We start from the raw sequence: 20385 nt of genomic DNA on the forward strand, positions 1-20385 counted from the left end.
CAAATAATGTTGCACACCTTTCCAAACTCCTCTCAAGTAGAGTATGATTTTATTCTAAATAGCATGTATTATTCCATTTATATTCTAGTCTGTTCCTAACAAGTCTGAATTTTCTAGAACACAGTTTCAACTGTTTGTCCTGTACATTTATGACCTGATTGTTTAATTCCTTTATAACTATCTATCTATCTATCTATCTATCTATCTATCTATCTATCTATCTATATTGTGATATGTTTATACAGTGATATATATTGTGTCTGTCTGTGTCTGTCTGTGTGTATTTGTAGCAGAACACTCATAAATTCATGCTTTAAAATTTTTATTGTTGGCACATTTAAATGGAATTTAATGTTGTTAATTTATTCAGTATCATACATTCTTACCTTTGGTGTCCTAGAATGAACGGCAAGTTTTAAGGGCGTTTTCCAAGATGGTTCTCTAATGTCTACATCACAAATTTCATATTTTAAACAGATATAATTAATAAAATCCATGCTATTGTTTTGTTGTGAATATAATATATCCAGAACTCCCAATGTATCTTGGCACAAACCAACAATGATGGAGAACATCAAAGACATATTGGGTAAAAGATAAGGATTCTTGTTGATCTCATCAGTAGCAAAAAACATTACCAGAAAAAGCTCATAACTTCTTGCTGGTATTCTAAAACAAGGCATAATAATCATTAAGGGAGATATTTGAAACTTAAAATTTCAATTGCAATAAAGTTTTTACTATGAGACATACTAAATTTCTAAATAAATGTCTTGAAATAATCATAATTAATGAGGGATCTTTAGAGATAAATATAATTTAAGAATTCATAGATGTAAGACACTAGATATGATATGAAAAATTTTCTATACATGTAAATTGATACGTAGTTCTATCTCTCAATGCCACCCTTTAACTAGATTACAGTACAGTTGAATAAGAAACTATAAAATAATCTTGGATATTTTAGTGGCTATTCCTGGTTGTCAACTTGACTATATCTGGAATGAACTACAGACTAGAATTGGAAGGCTCACCTATGAACCTAATTTGGAGGCTCAGAGATATAAGTTTCTGACCTGGATCTTGGCATGGAGAACTTGAAGCATAGTGGCTAAGACAAGGAGATCTGCGAGTTCAAGATCATTTGGGATTAAAGGTATGGATGCACATGCCTTTAATCTGGGCCACACCCTCTGCTGGAGACCCACAAGCTAATAATCTGGGCCACACCCTCTGTTGGAGACCTACAGCCTTTAATCTGGACTACACCCTCTGCTGGAGATATATAAGGACATTGGAAGAAAGAAGATTCTCTCTCACTCTTCCTTACCTGCTTGCCTCGTGGGACTGAGAAACTGCTAGATCCTTGGACTTCCATCCACAGCTGCTGCTGATCATTGTTGGGGAGTTGGACTATAGACTGTAAGTCATTGACAAATTCCCTAACTATATAAAGACTATCCATATGTTCTGTGACTCTAGAGAACCCAAACTAAGTTGGTACCGGGAGTGGTTCTAGAGAAGCAGAAGTATAAGGATGAATGTTTCAAAATTTTGGAGTTGGTTGGTTGATCCAATATCACCTGCAACTACTGAAACTTCTCCAGATTCTCTCCCTCCTGGGAGCTCGGGGAATATTGAAGACCCATGGATGAAACTATATCTTAAGATTAAAGAAGCTAATGCCTTTGATTATCTTGATGAATTAGGTGATTTGGTGGTATACAATACTTTCTCCAAGTTGGGGAAAAAAATCAGAAAATGATTTTGCTGGCTGGTTGCCCTTAGCATCTCGGGGGGAAAAAACAATGAAGGAAAGGAAGGAGTTGTGTGATAAAATTGAAGAACTCCAGACTCAAGTAAACAATCTAAAAGTTGCTAAGTGTGCCCTTGAAAAGAATCTACTCTCTAGCAGCCATAGACCTCAAGTAGCAGAAAATCAAACTGAAGTCCTCATTATAAGGTTGGCTGAATTACAGCGAAAATTTAAGTCTCAACCTCAGAAGGTGTCAGCAGTTAAAGTAAGGGCATTAATTGGCAAAGAATGGGATCCTATAACTTGGGATGGGGATGTGTGGGAAGACCCTGTTGAAATTGAGAACTTTGAATCTTCAGATTTTTAAGAATTTGCTCCACCTGAAGAAGTAGTACCCTCAGCCCCACCCCTTGAAATAATGCCTTCTCCACTTGAGGATATTAATCCCTCAGAGCCTGATAAACTAGCAGTGACTTTTGCTGAAAATACTGATGTTTCTCAGGGCCCACCAATAGTTTCTTCTAGACCTATAACCAGACTCAAGGCAAAGCAGGCCCCTAAAGGGGAGATAGAAAGTGTAGTCCATGAGGAAATACACTATACTAATAAGGAGCTTAATGAGTTTGCTAATTCATTCAAGCAGAAGTCTGGGTAATATGCATGGGGATGGATTTTAAGAGTGTGGAATAATGGTGAAAGGAACATAAAAGTAGAGCAGGCTGAGTTTATTGGCATGGGCCCTCTGAGTGGAGATTCTAGTTTTAACATGGAAGTTCGCACAGTTAAAAAAAAGGTATCAAAAGCTTGTTTGATGGGTTGGTTGAAGTATTTATCAAAAGATGGCCTACTGAAAAGGAGTTGGAGATGCCTGATATCCCTTGGCTTAGTGTTGATGAAGGTATTTTAAGGCTTAGGGAAATTTCAATGTTAGAGTGGATACGTTGTGTAAACCCCAATCCTCCACAGTGGGAAGGTCCTGAAGATATGCCCTTCACCAGTCCTATAAGACCCAAACTGGTGAGAGGGGCACCAGCACATTTAAAGAGTTTTGTTCTTGCCCTTTTCCTTGTGCCAGAACTTAGGGTTGGAGATGCTGCTGCTCAATTAGATGAATTAAATTCAATGGGTTTAATTTGGCCCCGAGTTAACAAGGGCCAGGTGGCAGCATTGAATTGCCAGAGACAAGGTGATCGTAGTTATTATAATGGACAGCGTAAACAAAACAATGTTTATAATAACATACCCTGTAATGGGCAGAGAGGTGGAATTTATAATGATATAAGTCGTTTGAACCTTTGGTGCTGGCTAATCAATCATGGTGTTTCCAGGGATGAAATACATAGGAAACCTACTGCATATCTGTTTGATCTGTATAAGCAGAAAAATCCTCAAATAATAGAAAGGCTGCATTGGATCATGGCAAAAGGCAACCTCAGCCAGTGAATCCATTTACAGTCTTGAGCCAGTTTACAGATGCAGAACCCCTTCAATGAAGGGGTGTCCAGGCTATGAATTCCAGAAGATTAAGACAAGTAGATCTCCCAGTTCAAGGTCATCTGGGATTAAAGGCATAGAGGTGCATGCCTTTAATCTAAGCCACACCCTCTGCAGGAGACCCACATGCCTTTAATCTTGTCCACACACTCTGTTGGAGACCTACAGCCTTTAATCCGGGCTATACCCTCTACTTCAGATATATAAGGACATTGGAAGAAGGAAGATTTACTCACTCTTCCTTGCCTGCTTGCCTCGTGGGACTGAGCAACTGCTAGATCCTTGGACTTCCATCCACAGCTGCTGCTGCCCATTTTGGGGGAGTTGGATTACAGACTGTAAGTCATCGACAAATTTTCTAACTATATAGAGTCTGCCCATACATTCTCTGACTCTAGAGAACCCAAGATAATACACAGGGGATCCATATTTCATAGAGATTTGCCTGCCTCTGCCTCACAAGTTCTAGGATTAAAGGCAGGTACCAAATTCCCAGCAAGTTTTGATTTCTAATTACTGGTGATTGGGCCATTTGTCATGGTGCACGTGTGGAGGTGGGAGAAAACCTTTCAGATGTGTTATCTTCCTGGGATCTAGAAATACAACTGTGGTCTTCGAGTTTGGAACCAGTACTTTTAACTCTAAACCTGTCTAGGGTCACTGGTTAAATAGGTTCTCAAGGTCCATTTGATGAACTGAGGTTTGTACAGTTTTCTTCGAGAAAGGTACCACTGTTTTGTGTTTGGAATTTGATGTTGTTGGACAAGTTCTCACTGTGTGGATCCAGTTGGCCTGAAACCCACAGAGATCCTCCTGTGTTTGCTTTTGGACTACTAGAATCAAAGGTAGGCACCAAATACTGAGAATGCATGGGTGCTTATTAAAGCTTTGCCTGCCAGCCCCCAGGCCCCTGTCATCCCTAAAATAGTATCACCTTGTACATCTCTGGGGGGTCCTTGAATTCTCTCTCTAGAGGATCCTGGCTAGGAACTCAAAGAGATCTACCTCCCTTTGCCTTCTGAGTGCTATGATTAAAGGGGTATACCTCTATGCATGGCTAAAGAAATTAGTTCTCACTGTCTGGATCAGGCTGCCCTGAAACTCATAGACATGTTCCTGCCTTTACTGCTAGAGTTCAATGGTGTGTACCACGTGCAGGGATTGCACAGCTGTGTTGTTAGAGCCTTATTATTTCTTTGACTTCCATCTCATAATGCTTTGATCTTGGTTTTCACACTTATAACTAAGTACCCATCTTGATCATGATGGTTCTAAACTCCTTGACCAAACATTATCCCAACTAAACTTCTCTGTAGCAAGGCTTGCAGGTTCATGCAACCAACTGCAACACTTTCACGTCATCAACATGAGCATATGGGTTTTGTTTCTTCCTTTCTTTGTTTTGTATTTGGCTTTTAATTATTGTGGTCTTGTTGTTTTGAGAGAAAACCTCGGTATTTAAACTTTTGCTAAAATGCAACTCCCTACACAGTAAAGTACATGTTCACAGTAATGAATACACTGAAACAAATGCACAAACAGAGACATTAAAACCACATAGAGTAATTATATCCATATATAAACAAGTGTAGATATGAACTAACACAACATAAGTCAGTCAAGCAGACAGTGGAATCTGGACTTTTTAATTCTGTGTTTTTGATTTCACACAAGAAGATCCTCCTTGGAGGACTGAATCAGAAACTCTGATTCAATCAACCAACAGCAGGAAATGTGAATCTTTACAAAAACAAACAAACAAACAAAAAAGCCAGGCCGTGGTGGCACACCCCTTTAATCCCAGCACTTGTGAGGCAGAGGCAGGCAGATTTCTGAGTTTGAGGCCAGCCTGGTCTACAAAGTGAGTTCCAGAACAGCCAGGGCTACAGGGGGAAACCCTGTCTTGGGGTGGGGGGTGGGGGAATTCTTTAACAGGATTGAGTGGGTGGGAATTCAATGGACCAATGAGAAAGAAGAAGCTTGTGTGAGGAAGGTGGGGCTATGGGGAGGTGAGAGAAGAAAACTGTATAAAAGGCTCAGAGGAAGGCAAAGAGATGTCAGTGTCCTCAAGCTTGGATCACTGCCTGGTCCTGCTGGAAGTAGGAACCCTGAAGCCAGTGTCCATATCAGGTAAGAAATTTACCTCCATAAGGAGGTTTCCTGCAAGCTGGCCTAGCCTTATCATGATCTAGCTATAACTTCATTTCCAGTGTATATTGTTTAAATAGGATAGACTTCAGTTTTAATGAGAAATCGGATTACATGGGAATTGCTGAGGTTTTAAAGATAGAATGTCATTGAAGAATCTGGGCTTGAACTCTTTTTTTATTACAAGATATTTTAGATATTTTGTTTATTTACTTTTTTAAAAATTTATTTTGGTTTTTCGAGACAGGGTTTCTCTGTGTAGTCCTGGCTGTCCTGGAGCTCACTCTATAGACCAGGCTGCCCTTGAACTCAGAAATCTGCCTGCCTCTGCCACTGCTTCTGCCTCCCAAGTGCTGAGATTAAAGGCATGTGCCACCACTGCCTGGTGTTTATTTACATTTCAAAGGCTATTCCCTTTCCTCTTTTCTCCTCTGAAAGTCCCCTATCCATTCCCCTCCCCCTGCTGGCCAACCCACTCACTTCTGCTTCCCTGGTCTGTCATTCCCCCCCCCACACACACACACACACTGGGACACTGAGCCTTCACAGGATCCAGCACCTCTCCTCCCATTGATGTCCAACAAGGCCATCCTCTGCTGTATATGCAGCTGGAGCCATGGGTCCCTCCATGTGTGCTCTTGATTGGTGGTTTAATCCCTCAGAGCTCCATAGGAGGGCTGGAACTCTTGGTCCTTCTGGTTTCATCCAGTTTTCTAGACTTTATCTGGAATTTCAGTTAGGTTCATCTTTATAATTTAATCCGTCTGTAGTCTCTTAAACTATGTTTCACAGATTATGGTTTTGCAAGTATATGAACTAGAATTTCTTCTAAAGTAGACCTTACAAATTACACTTGAGAAGGTTTCAGGAACACAAGCCGGAAATTCTGGCTTTTGGCTTGTGTCCCTGAAGCCACAGCTCACCCAGGATCTAAAGCTGTGGAAAGGTGGTTGCTTCATTGTTGTCCAGGTGATTAGACATTGTGTAAGATATGTATGTGTGTATGTATGTAAATATCCAGGAATGTAAAAAAAATGTATATAGCAACCACACCTGGAAACCAAATGAATGTACTGGGTGCAAAATATCACAATGCAGGCAAGACTTGGCTACAAGAAGACACCTCATCATTACATGAAATAAAATAAAAAGAAATAGATTATCTGGAATTTTTGCTGAATGGAAGAGCATTTGTGTAGTGGAAACAGACCCCACTACAGAATAACTTCAATGAAGACATTTAAAATACTATTTTTTTAAAGATTTATTTATTATATGTGAGTACTCTGTAGCTGTCTTCAGACTCATCAAAAGAGGGCATCAGATCTCATTACAGATGGTTGTGATCCACCATAAGGTTGCTGAGATTTGAACTCATGACCTCCAGAAGAGCAGTGCTCTTAACCACTGAGCCATCTCTCCAGCCCCTAAAATCCTACTTTACTTGATTTTCCTGAACCTGAACTAGCATGAAATATGCTTTATAGATTAGACTGGTGTGAAATTCTCCCAACTCTTCCTCTAAAGGGCTTCAGTTTTGTTTTTTTAGAGGCTTGTTTGGCATCTACGCAGAGTTCTAAAAGCAAAGGGCTCTAGGCATGTATAGTGGAGGAAAAAAAGAAAATCCAAGGCTGCTAACCACACACAGGAGCATAGTGTGTGACAGTAAGCCTGGGCTACATAATGAGTTCCATTCAAGATTGGAAGGAGAGCCAACTGAACGGAAGCATCTTTTCTAGGCAATAACATAATTTAAAGTATAAACAAACATTTGGAAGTACTGATAGGTGTAATGTCTCATCTCTTTCTTTGTCTGAACTCTAACTTGTCATGGGAAACTCCCCTCCCTGTAGCCTATGTAAACTTGGCTTCTCCTCTAAGACTCACATGAGCAGGCGCTCTCATTCAGTAGCATGGCTTTTCAAATCTCTGGGGAAAGTTGCAGGTTTTAGTTAGGTTTTGCATTTTATGTATTTATGTATTTATTTTTATTTACTTCTTTAATTAATTAATTAATTTATATTTATTTGTTTTGGTTTTTTGAGACAGGGTTTCTCTGTGTAGCCCTGGCTGGCCTCTAACTCAGATATCTGCCTGCTTCTGCCTCCCAAGTACTGGGATTAAAGGCATGTGCCAGAACCACCTGGCATAGGTTTTACATTTTAGATGTGGTCTGATTATATATCCAGGTGGCTATGAATTTTACCTCATTTCCCAAAACAATATAATATAGCCCAGATTTCTCACCCTGGCCTTCAAAGAGTTAAGTGATACATACATACAGGCATCTCATAGGATCTCCTTAGCCCTTCCCTGGAGGGATCAATCTATTGCAAGGACAATAAGCCTGGTTGCATCTGCGACATAAGCAGAATATTTTTTTCAGGGCCTGCAAAGATGTAAAGTGTCCTTTTTCCTGACACAAGACTTTGTCCAGTCTGAACCTTTGCTTTATACTAGACATGAGATTAAGAGAAGCATGGGTTGATATTCCATGCAACAGTGGATAACTTTTTCTACTGTGGGTGCTTAAAAGAGAATCCACATGCTGAGGGTGATGAATTTGTGGCTTGGAGACCACAGGACTGTATAATTGGGCAGACTGTGTTCTCCATTATTGCCAGAGCATGGGCTCTATATTTCTGGTTCATGCAATATGTGAGAAATAGGACTTCTGAAAACTTAGCCTGAAATTATGTCTCCTAAATGCTTCACCAGGTTGCCTCTGACTGAATATCTAGCAGGATGAGCACCTACAACCCTCCCACACTCCAGTAGCTGGCACTGGATGTGCTGCTGAGGAAAGATGCCATAAACTCCTCTGATCTGGTCTACCTGCCCACTGTGCTTTCCCCACCACTCTTCCTAGAGGCCTTCAATGGAAGACACACACAGATATTGAAGGCAATGGTGGCAGCCTGGCCCTTTACCTGCCTCCCTGTGGGGGCGCTGATGAAAACCCCTGATGTGGAGGACTTGCAAGCTGTGCTGGATGGCATAGATATAGTGCTGACACAGAATGTTAGTCCCAGGTAAGCAAGGCCCAAGGAGGCTAAATGGGGAATCATGGGGATAGTGGTAAGACACACATTAGGGCAGGATGAATGGGGGAAACAGCACAGGGGATAATGATGCCATTGACATGGGGATATGTGGAAATACTATTCAATTTGAAAACTGACCTAAATGATAGTCATAGGTCAGGACAGCTCAGGGTACAAGGAACCATGTTAGGATGAGCCTTTCTGTGCCTTTCCTACAGGCACTAGATATGGAATAGACACAAGTCAAGAGCAAATGAATGAAGGGATGTGGGTCATGTCTCCAGATGCAGCTCCTTGCCTGCTTGGTGCAATGTACTTTGATGGAGCTGATCTTAGACATGTGGGATCCAGGCTAACTCCATGTTGGTTCATTTTACATTATGAAACTTTGCCTTTATCTTTCACAGAAGCAGGAAGCTTCAAGTCCTGGACTTGAGAGATGTGCACCAGGATTTTTGGGATGTATGGGCTGGAAGAAAGGATGAAGTCTGCTCAGCAAAGACTGGGAATGAGAAACAAGTTGCAAAGCACATTCCTAGATATGCACTGAGGCAGTGTTTGAAGGTGGTCACTGACCTGAGCCTTGACTTCTCTCTGCAACAACATCAAACATGCTTACTACAATGGGCCCAGCAGAGAAAAGACTCTTTGAGGCTATGCTGTCTGAAGATGAAGATTTGTCACTTCCCAGTGGAGATTATCAGGGAGATCTTGAACATTTTTCAGCCAAACTATATTGAGGAATTGGAAATATACACAAAACAGGACCTATCCTTTCTAGGTTGCTTTGCACCTTGCTTTGGCCTGATGAGAAATCTTCGCAAATTCCATCTAAGGGAAATAAGATTGAGGATCTCACTTAGTGGTGTGCTTCATTTTGCAGATGTAAAGAACTGTGCTGCCAAACTCCTTTCTCAGTTCTCCAAACTCAACTATCTCCAACACCTCTCCATGAATGGTGGCTACTTTTCCAGTGACAACATGAAACTGTTGTTCAGGTAAGGAAGGATAGTGATCTGTTTCTGTTATAGCAACAACCTTTCCCTTTACTTCAATCATTTGTGGGCATCTCAGGTGTGACGGTCATAGAGGATGTTACAGTGATGCACTTATTACACTATCAATGTGTGGACTGTTTCCTTCTTAATGGAGCTCACTTGATTCGGTCCCTACTTATGTTGAAGAGTATGGGCTGGGGTAAGGAATATTGAGAAAGCTGTCTTGTAAGCATGTCCATTGTGTGGGTCAGATGCTGTAAGTGTGCTTTCCATATTACCCTTTGGGATCCAGGCAAAACTGATTCAAGGTAACAGGACAGATATGGGCAGGCTCCACAACTACCCTCTACAAAGATATGTGAGAACAGGAATCCGTTTGTTCCTCTATTGGAGTCAGTCAGCCTCTACTTCTCCATAAAGATTTGAACACAAGTTTTGACTAAGTAGACGGGAAATCTGTGACACTGTGGTGGGGGTCATCAGTGTCAGGGGTGAAACACTGTGATCAGGGATAAAGATTGTGGAGATTGCCGGGACATGGATAAAGTCTGCAGGACATAGGCCAAGATATTGCCAGAACCCTTCTGTGCTAGTTCTTTCTAGGTGTGCTCTCCTAGCTTGATGGTGCAAACTCTAGTTCTCTGACAGAGTGAGGAAGGGTTGTTGCAGACATGCGGTCTGATCCCACCCTACCTGAGTGTAATATGCTTCAGTAAACAATGCTATGAGGAGACACCAACATGCTGTTTCCCCAGGGTAGACCTTCAACATAAGCATAGATTGACTCTACATATGTGGATTCTCTGTGTCAGTATCAATCTTACTAGAGTCCTCCAGCACCATGAGTCAGAAAATTTTTCTTGTTCTTTCTCTAGATGCCTGAAGAGTCCCTTGGAGTCCTTGTCTATGACTGTCTGCCAACTCTCCAAGTCAGACTTGAAACACACGTCAGTGTGTCAGAGGCTCTATCAACTGAAACACCTGCACTTCGTTGATGCTTCCCAAGTCCTGTTCCAAGAGTCTCTGAATTCTCCTAGAGAATGAATCTGAAACTCTGAAAACCCTGCAGTTAGAGAACTGCAGGATGAATGACTCTCAGCTCAAAATCCTTTTGCCTGCTCTGGGCCAGTGCTCACAGCTCACCTCTGTCAATTTCTATGAGAATGACTTCTCCACTGCTGTAATAAAGGACCTTCTGCAATGCATGGCCAATCAAAGCAAGCTGGTTGTTGAGCAGTACCCTGTCCCACTAGAGTGCTATGATCACGAGGGTTATCTTATAGTGGACAGATTTTCCCAACTGTGTCAAAATCTCATGGACATTCTCAGGGCCAGAAGGCAGCCCAAGACAATCACATTTGCTTCAGAAACCTGCCGTTATTGTTGGAGTCGCTGCATCTATGATATGAAGACCAGACTTTGCCGTTGCTGGCGGTAAAGAAGAGGTTGATTCTAGATGCTAGGACATGATATCTGAGGAAGTACGTTCATCATGGGGTTCCAGAACTTTGTGGTTTCAAATCCATTGGAATCAAAATGGTGTTCTGTGTATGGAGACCACAAGGGTCACTTGAAATGAAGAATAAGATAATAACATCAGGTGTCTTGTAGAATCAGAAAGACGGTACTGCGTTTCTAAATGTGCCCCCATCGGGACAGAATCGCCAGTGACTTCCCCATGTTGTAAATATATGGCCAATTTATGAATGTTCTCCTCTCATGTGCTACTGAGTCACTGACCTCAGTTTTAGGTTTATGTTCATATTATCCTATGACATCATGATATATGATCAAAGAAATTATCATGTAAGATATATTGGTAGCATTAAAGTCAATTAAGACATTGTATTTTACTCTTTGCTTCCCACTCTTTGGCTCCTTGGTATGTACGCAGAATTGTCAAACTAATTGTGAGTGGCTCTTGAAAACCAACATCTGTCCAGAACCTTCCTTGTGATGTGATATGATGTGATTCTGGACTCAGTGTCATTCCTACACTAGACCCTGAAGTCACACACACTCTAGAAATGGGGTGTGGGGGAGTTGTTAAAAGTATCATTTTTCCCAGACATGGGCTATCATAAGACTTACTATGACCATAGTCTATCTTCTTGCTCTTCCATAATGTTGAATAGTTTTATCTGTGAAAGTGTGGTCCCACAATACAACTTATTCCACAAGTAGAATGCATACTCTATCCATCTCCTGAGGGCCGTCTGTCTTCCAGGTCACTTCACCCACAGAAAGGTAGAGACAGGATAAGCAGGTTTGTTATGCCTCAAACCCACTGGGGATTGATGTTCTCCATGTGCTAACAGTGTCCTATTATTGTTGTTGTTATTATCATTATTATATTATTTTATTTCTTGATTTATAATCTAGCCTTGGCTTGCACCCCAGCCCCCCAGTTATAGAAAAGAACTGCAGGGACAAAAATGGAGAAGGGGCTACTAGTGTTTTTTAAGACAATGGTGTGGCCGGGCAGTGGTGGTGCACGCCTTTAATCCCGGCACATGGCAGGCATAGGCAGGAGGATTTCTGAGTTTGGGGCCAGCCTGGTCTACAGAGTGAGTTCCAGGACATCCAGGGCAACAGAGAGAAACCCTGTCTCAAAAAATCAAAATCCCCCACCAAAAAAAAAAAAAAAAAAAAAAAAAAAAAAGACAATGGCATGATTTTTGCAATGAAGTCCTCTATGGAGGGAATTCATTCTGCATCTTCTGGTTCATTGACTCTGGATACAGCTCCATGTCAAAACTGTTTCCTCAGCATTGTAGCTCTGACTCAGCACCTCAGGACTGTTTTGTTACACAAGCACATGCATAATGTGTTTTAGGTTGTGTTGTCCAGATGGTGCCAGCCTATAGAGCAAACTCATTTACTATTCATATACGATTGAGTACTGTGCTTTCTGTTGTGTATCCTACCTCAAAATTGGACACCTTAGAGGCAATAGAGATTGTCCAACAGATTAGAGCCCTTGCTATGCTTTTAGAGCACTAGGATTCGTTCCTGCTACCAACCTGTAGGCTCTTATCCTTCCAGCTCTGTGGAACTCAACATTTATTCAATCCTATTCCCACATCTGAACTCCTGTGTGTGTAGTGAATATAAGTGCATGCAGGCAAAACATACACATTACACATAGAGATACAGACCTGTGGGATGCAGCTCAGATACCATTCCCAGCCCAGCTACTACCACCCTAACATTCCCACATCAAGCACCTAACAATCTATAAAGTAAAAGGAAAACTCATCCTGATGTGCAGAATAGTTCTCCATCCTTCCTCACCTGAGCAACTTTTTCAAGTGGTGTCTTTGAAAGCAGACACTGTTTACCTGTGTTCTCCTGCGTTTCTTTAAGGGGGTTATTTACTTATTTATTTATTTTATTTATTTATTAATTTATTTCTGGCAAAGTCTCTCATACATGACTTTCCACGAACTCCACAAAGAAAGACAGACAGGGCATACAAGCATTCAAAGACATTATTCTATCTAGATGCTTTTTGTTTCAATCAATTGCATTGTGGCCCTGGTCATGATAGATTCATGCTAATCCTGTGGTGAAAATGCATTCGGTCTTCTGTGATCCTAACAGTCTTTAGGACCTCTTGCAAGGTTCAAAGTTCTAAAGTCTCCTCTGACAGTCAAGGCAATATCTTGAAAGCCATCCATCAAGAACATAGAGAGAAGTAGGCAGGACTCTCATGAGCAAGTGGAAGGATTTTCATGGAAGCAGGCTCCTGCCCCTTTAAATGATGGCTGCAATCCCTGCCAGGGGATTTTGTTTTTTAAAAAAAGGTTCTAGAGAAAAATCAGCCAGGACAACCAAGGACACACAGAGATAATACAAACAAATACAAAACAAAATAATTTACCCACCTACAGAACCCAGGTATGCAGATCTCATCTGAGCAACCAGAGTGTGTGGAGTTCTAGGCCCCTTCTAAGTCAAGCATCTCTGAACTGTCAAACCCCAGAGGCTGCTGTTGCAGAGGGATTGGCCATGTCTACATCCTATCTGACAACTGACCTAGGCTGTTTCACTCCTGTAGACGTGGAACTCACGTGTGTCCTAGAGTGGGACAGTATGATTAGCTGCCTCTGTTGCTGTTTACCTTGTGTCCTATTCCTTCACTGATCTGACCAGCTCACAGACAATTCCTCTAAAATCTACTTCCTAAGGGATTTATTTCCTTGTTCTGAGAGTTGATACTTTTCTTCTCCTTCTCTCTGCCCCACCTTCACCTTCTCACCACCCCACACCCTTGTGAGTGCTTGGATCATCAAAGAACCTGACCACCTGAAATTTTATCAGTGAATCTGTCTACCCAACATGAAAAGAATCTCTTGGGGCTGGAGAGATGGCTCAGCAGTTAAGACCACTGACTTCTCTTCTGAAGGTCCTGAGTTCCAATCCCAGCAACCACAAGGTGGCTAAGAACCTTCTGTAATGAGATCTGATGCCCTCTTTTGGTGTGTCTGAAGACAGCTACAGTGTACTTATGTTTAATAATTAAATCTTATATATATATATATATATATATATATATATATATATATATATATATATAAAGGAATTTCATTTCAGACAGTGTCTCACTATGCAGTCCTTGTTCTTTTAGAATTTACTCTGTAGACCAAACTGACCTTGAACTCAGAGACCTGTCTGCCTCTACTGTGCTAGGATTAAAGGTGTGCACAAGCATGCCTGGCTCTGGAAATCCTTATTCAATTACAAACCGTAGAGACCTTTTGCTCTTCCTCGGATACCCTCCATGAGCCCCATTTCATGGCTCTGGCAGTCAACCTTACACAGTAACATCTGAAATGATGGTGGCTTAAAGGAAGTGTTTTGTTCTTGCCTGGACCTGATATCCTGTCTTCTCTTTGTAGCCAGTTCCTAAGTTCTGAAGTCAAATTGTTCCTTTCTTGTAGATGTAACCTGCAGAACCCACAGATCCCCACAACCCAAACCCCTGCTACTTTTACCCACACTTCCACTCTGCCCTTTAGTGGGAAATAAGATAAGAAATCCTAGTGGATGAGCCAATCTTTTGTTGCTACGAAGCATGTCAGTGTCCACATCCCTCCCCTAATGAAACTCTAAAACTTTAAAATTGAGAAATTTCATTGAAAATTATACAGATAAAATAGTAGGCCTAAAATCATTTCTAAATTAATTGCCAAATTAAGTACAAATATTTTGTAATAAAATAGAAGATTTACATGGAAAATATGACAAAATTGAAGAAGTATATAGAATTTTTTTTAAATTTAAGATAATCATGGAAAATTATACAGATAAAATTGCAGGCACATAAATATTTCTTAATCAATCAAGAGCCAAATTATAAATATTACTGACACAACTAGAGATTTACATGGAAAATAGTTCTGATCAAATAGAAGAAATATATAGACATCACATTAAAAATCACAATTTTCACAGAAAACTATACAAATAAAATGGTAGGCATAGAAACATTTCCAAATTAATTTGAAGAGGAATTATAAACATTTTTGATAAAATTGAATATTTACATGGCATATATTTTTGATAAAAGTGAAAAAATAAATATAAAAACATGTTAAAAGTGACAATTTTTATGCAAAATTATACAGATTATTTGGTAGACATAAAATATATGGCTAAATTAACTGAAAAATGAAGTAGGAATGTTTTGTGATAAAAAGATTTACATGGAAAATTTGACACAATTGAAGAAATTAATAGAAAATCATATTTAAATCTAAGATTTTCATGAAAAATTATACACATAAAATTGTAGACATAAAACATTACTAAATTAACTGAAAGTGGAATTAGAAATATTTTGTGTCAAAACTAAAGATTTACATGGATATTATTCTGGAAAAAATTGAAGAAAATATAGGAAATAGTGTTAAGTTTTGCGATTTTCTTGAACAATAATACAGATCAATTGGATGATATAAACTATTCTAAGTTAATTGATAGCAAATTATAAACATTTTCTGATAAACTTGAAAATGTAAAGGGAAACATTTCTGATAAACTGAAGAAATATAGAGAACAATATTGAAATTTAAGATTATAATAGAAAATAATATAGATCAATTGGTTGACATCTGGACAATAATTGAGGAAGAAAGTATAAATATTTTCTGACAGATTTGAAGAAATGTGGAAAATAAAAGTGATGAAATACACAGGAAAACATGTTAAAAATTGAAGCTTATCATAGAAAATTATACAATTATATTTGTACTCATAAAATATTTCTAAATTAACTAAAAGTGTAATTATAAGTATTTCCTGACACAATTAGAGATTTACATGGAAAACATTTCTGACAAAATTAAAGAAATATATAGAAAGATACATTAAATTTCACAACTTTCAGAGAAAATTATGCAAATAAATGGTAGACATAAAAACATTGCTTATATAATTGAAAGGGGAAGTAAAGCGTTTTCTCATAAAGCTAAAGATACATAAATAATATTTTTAATAAATTGAAAAAACATAGAAATACATGTTAAAATGGATGTTTTTCATTGAAAATTTTTCAGATAAAATGGTAGGCATAAAAACTTTTCTAAATTAATTGGAAATGAAGTAGAAATATTTTGTGAAAAAATAGATTATTTATGTAGAAAGTATGCTTGGTAAACTAGAAAAAGGTATTAAATTTGACGATTTTCATGGAAAATAATATCAATAAATTGTTTGACATCAAAAACATTTCTAAATTAATTGAAAGTGGAATTATAAACATTTTCTGATAAAATTAAGATTAGTATGCAAAATAATATGGATATATTGGTTGAATTGAAAATATTTCCAAATTAATTGAAGGAGGAAATACACATTTTTTGATAAAATGGATGATTTAAGTGGAAAATATTTCAGATAAAATTGAAGAAATGCACAGAAAAACTGATGATTTTCATGGCACATTATTCAGATAAAATGGTATACATAAAATCATGGCTAAAATAATAGAAAAGTTACATCAAAATATTTATGAAAACTGAAGAAAAATTGAAGAAATATCAGGAAAAATTAAAATTGAAGATTATCATGGAATATCATACAGATAAAATGGTAGGCATAAAAATATTTCTAAATTAATTGAAAGTAGATTTATAAGTATTTACTGACACTATTACAGAATTAGATGGAAATAAAATCAGAAAAAAATGAAATACATCGAAAAACAAATTAAAATACACTATTGTCTAGGGAAATTATACAGATAAAATGGTATACATAAAAAACGTTGCTAAATTAGTTGATAAATGAAGTAGAATCACTTTATTATACAATTGAAGATTTATCTAGAAAATACTTATGATAAGTTGAAAACATTTATAGGAAAACATGTTAAAATAGAAGAATATCATAGAAAATTATACAGATAAAATGAAAGGCATAAAAATATTTCTAAATTAATTGAAAGTGGAATTATAAATATTTACTGACACAGGTAGAGATTTACATGGAAAATATTTCAGATAAATTTGATGAAATATATCAAAAACACGTTAAAATTTCTGAATTCAAGGAAAAGTATACAGATAAAATGGTAAAAATAAAAATCATTGCTAAATTAATTCAAAAAAAGAAAAAAATTATACAGATTAAATTTTAGACAAAAAGCATTAGTAAATTGATTGAAAGTGAAATAATAAACATTTTATATCAAAATGCAACATTTCCATGGAGAGTGTGTCTGATAAAATGGAAGAAATATTTAGAGAATCCTGTTAAAATTGTTAACTTTCATGGAAAATTATACTGATAAAAATGTAGGCATAAATATTTTACTAAATTAATTGAAAAAGAAAGAAAAATCATTATATGAAAAAATTGAAGGTTAACAAGGAAAGTATTTTTAAGTGTTAAAAGTGACCATTTTCATGGATAATAATAGCGAAAAATTTGTTTATTTAAAACACATTTCTAAATAAATTGAAGGAGGAAGGACACACATTTTCTGATAAAATGAAAGGTACATGTAAAATAATTCTGATAAAATTGAAGAAATATCCTGAGAAAATGTTTTAAAATTGACAATTTGAAATTATTTCTACTTACCACTGCCGTGTAGTTTAGTTTTTTCTATATATTTCTTTAATTTAATCAGAAATATTTTCCATGGAACTATTCAATTTTACCAGAAAACTTCTACTTACCAATCAATTAATTTAGAAATCATTAATATGTCTTTAATTTCATGTGTATTATTTTCCAGGACCAGCAGTCTCAAGTAAACTGGAACGCCTAGATCTCTCAGACACTGGAACATCAACCAGGCATTACACGCCAGCTGATATGAGGCCCACAACACATATACAGCAGAGGACTAACAGGTCTGACTCAGTCAGAGAAGGCACACCTATTCCTCTAGAGACTGGAGGCCCCAGGAAGTGGGGAGGTTTGGTAGGGTGAGGGATGTGGGTGGGGTGGCGCCACCTTGTGGAGAAGGGGAGAAGTTATTGGATGTGGAACAGTCAGAAGGTAGGCCGCGAGGGGAAATAAAATCTGGCCTATAAAACAAAGGATTAAAGTAAGAAAATTAAAACAGGAAAAAAGAGAAACATTATTTCAATTGGACTGAATCTTGGGATATGTGCAGAGAGTGAAGATGTGCTTCCATCGTGTTGTTTATTTTTCTCTATGAAATGCATTTTTGGAAAGCAATTATAGGTTAATGTTTTTATGTGCCTGGGCATTCAGTTCAACTGTGCAGAGAATGTACTGCCCATTCTGAACATCTGAGTTCTGTTCCTCTATCCATGTCAGGTTTTTCAGAGCTGTCTCTGTGTCTAACTCAAGGGTCAATGAATGCCTCTCACTTGCAGCTACACTTGTATGCACTTACAAGCACCTGTGTACCTATAGCACACACATACACATAAGTAAAATAATATAAACATTTTGTTGAAATTTTGTTAAATTTATTGTTCTAAATGGGTTGATTATGACTCATTTTATTAGAAATAATTTTATAATTCATTTCATAATAATTTTGAGCAAGTATTATGTGAAAATGTATGGATTTCAGCAGACACCTCCTAGGGTTATGTAATCTCACTTATTATATAATCCTGGTGATGGGTTCACGTTATCATATTTAGTGTTAATGGATATAGCTGCTTAGCCATGGCTGGCCACAGGTGTCCTTTAAAGACATTGATTTCTTTGTAAATGATTACAAGCTAAATCTACCAATCTCCCTTTTTTATGTAGGGAGCAATTTTTGTAAACAAATAATCTTTTGAGTACTACTGGTTCTGTAGTTGACAACATAATTTTAATAATTTTGACTAACTGTGCAATAACATTTTACCTCATAACATTGCAGCAACTGTATGTGTATTAAAATATAAAATATAAGATTCTTCACATTCTATAAATCATGAGTCAAAAATTATCCACAAATTCATAGATATAAAATCATGTGAATTTTTAAAATGTGGGATCTAGCTCATGAATAACATCTTTAGTCATTTCGTTATCAGTTTATTTTTAATGTTACAAGTAATCATTTGTCCTCTTCATTAATCACACAGAGACATTGAATCTTGAATACCACCATCCAACTACTACAGTCCAGTTGACCTGTTGCCAATTTCTCTTCTCCACCATCTCCTGCACTTATATGGTGACTAGAAAATATTTAGGGACACAAAATTAAATATGAAAAAAATAAGTAAATGTTACTAAAATTCAAGGTTGGAATATAAATGTAATTTTAGAGGAGATCAGTTATTATAATAAAGTTGTGTAGACTTCCTTTAAACTCCAGTTTGAATATATATATATTCAAATATATATATATATATATATATTTATATATATATATATATATAAATATATATATATATATATATATTAAATATATATATATATATATATATATATTTCTTTTTGAAGTGACATCTTCCGTGAATTTTCAATGAATACAATGTGGATGTTACTGAAGAAAGGGTCTTAAAGGGACATTGTTAATGATCATATTTGCATATTTGCATGAAGACTTACTTAGGGAAGTGATAGTATTTGTTAATGTTGATGCATTTTAGATCCATTCTTCATCCCATTATGAGAACAGAGTTGATGAATGTTATGGATTTAATACAATCACAAACACTCAATTGTCTTTTTGGGAATATCACTGTCTTGGGAGCAGGTGGCTCCCATTCCATCCTCCCAGAATTTTCTGAGTTAAGGACCTCAGTCAGAACTGCACACCAAGGGCATGCTCTGAGAAAAAAAAATAGCTACATGCCTATATCAGTAGTTTTAACAATCTCTTCCATACTTACATTATAATAGCATGTTCACATATCTACAATCTTCTTTGTTTCATTCTGTATATTTTAATTCTTCAGTCTTTATTATTTTAACTTATGTTGTTATCCCCCCTCCTTGTTTTACCCCTGACACTTCCTCTTCTCATACCACCTCTCCCATCTCCAAGAGGATATCCACACCTCACAACTCTCAGACCTTAACAATTCCTGGGTCCTAACAATTCTCAGGGGGTCAATGTGTCTTCTCCTTCTGAGGCCAAACCAGGCCATCCTATACCATATATGTGAGGGCCTCATGTCAGCTGGTTTATGCTGCATGGTTAGTGGTATAATGTGAGAGAGATCTTTGCTGTCTGGGGTGTTTGAGATTGTTGGTCTTCCTATGGGTCACCCTATTCGTCAGCCTATTCCAGCTATTCCATAATTCAACCACTGGGTTCCACAGCTTCTATCCATTGTTCAATATAATATTTTGTACTTGTGAGAAGAAAAAGAAATTTTCTGCCTCAGACTACTGGCCAATAAATTGAAGACTAGGTGAAAAAATAGGCAGTGCACTATCATATATGTGGTCCTACTGGAAATAAGAAAATGTGATCTGATTTCACCTTTGTAAATTATTTAGTTAATTT

General features: G+C 37.6%; 1 long non-coding RNA gene and 2 pseudogenes across 1 annotated transcript in view; all 3 read left to right on the forward strand.

Moving 5' to 3' along the window:
- LOC127676347 (ubiquitin-conjugating enzyme E2 G1-like) overlaps positions 1-20385 on the forward strand; it is a 1073095-nt pseudogene that overhangs the window by 176698 nt on the left and 876012 nt on the right.
- Positions 1-20385, forward strand: part of LOC127676351 (uncharacterized) — an 82057-nt gene that overhangs the window by 20715 nt on the left and 40957 nt on the right. The window lies entirely within an intron of this gene.
- LOC127676346 (PRAME family member 7-like) lies at positions 8131-11271 on the forward strand (annotated as a pseudogene).

Source organism: Apodemus sylvaticus, chromosome 1 (genome assembly GCF_947179515.1).
Source record: "Apodemus sylvaticus chromosome 1, mApoSyl1.1, whole genome shotgun sequence".
Classification (NCBI taxonomy): domain Eukaryota; kingdom Metazoa; phylum Chordata; class Mammalia; order Rodentia; family Muridae; genus Apodemus; species Apodemus sylvaticus.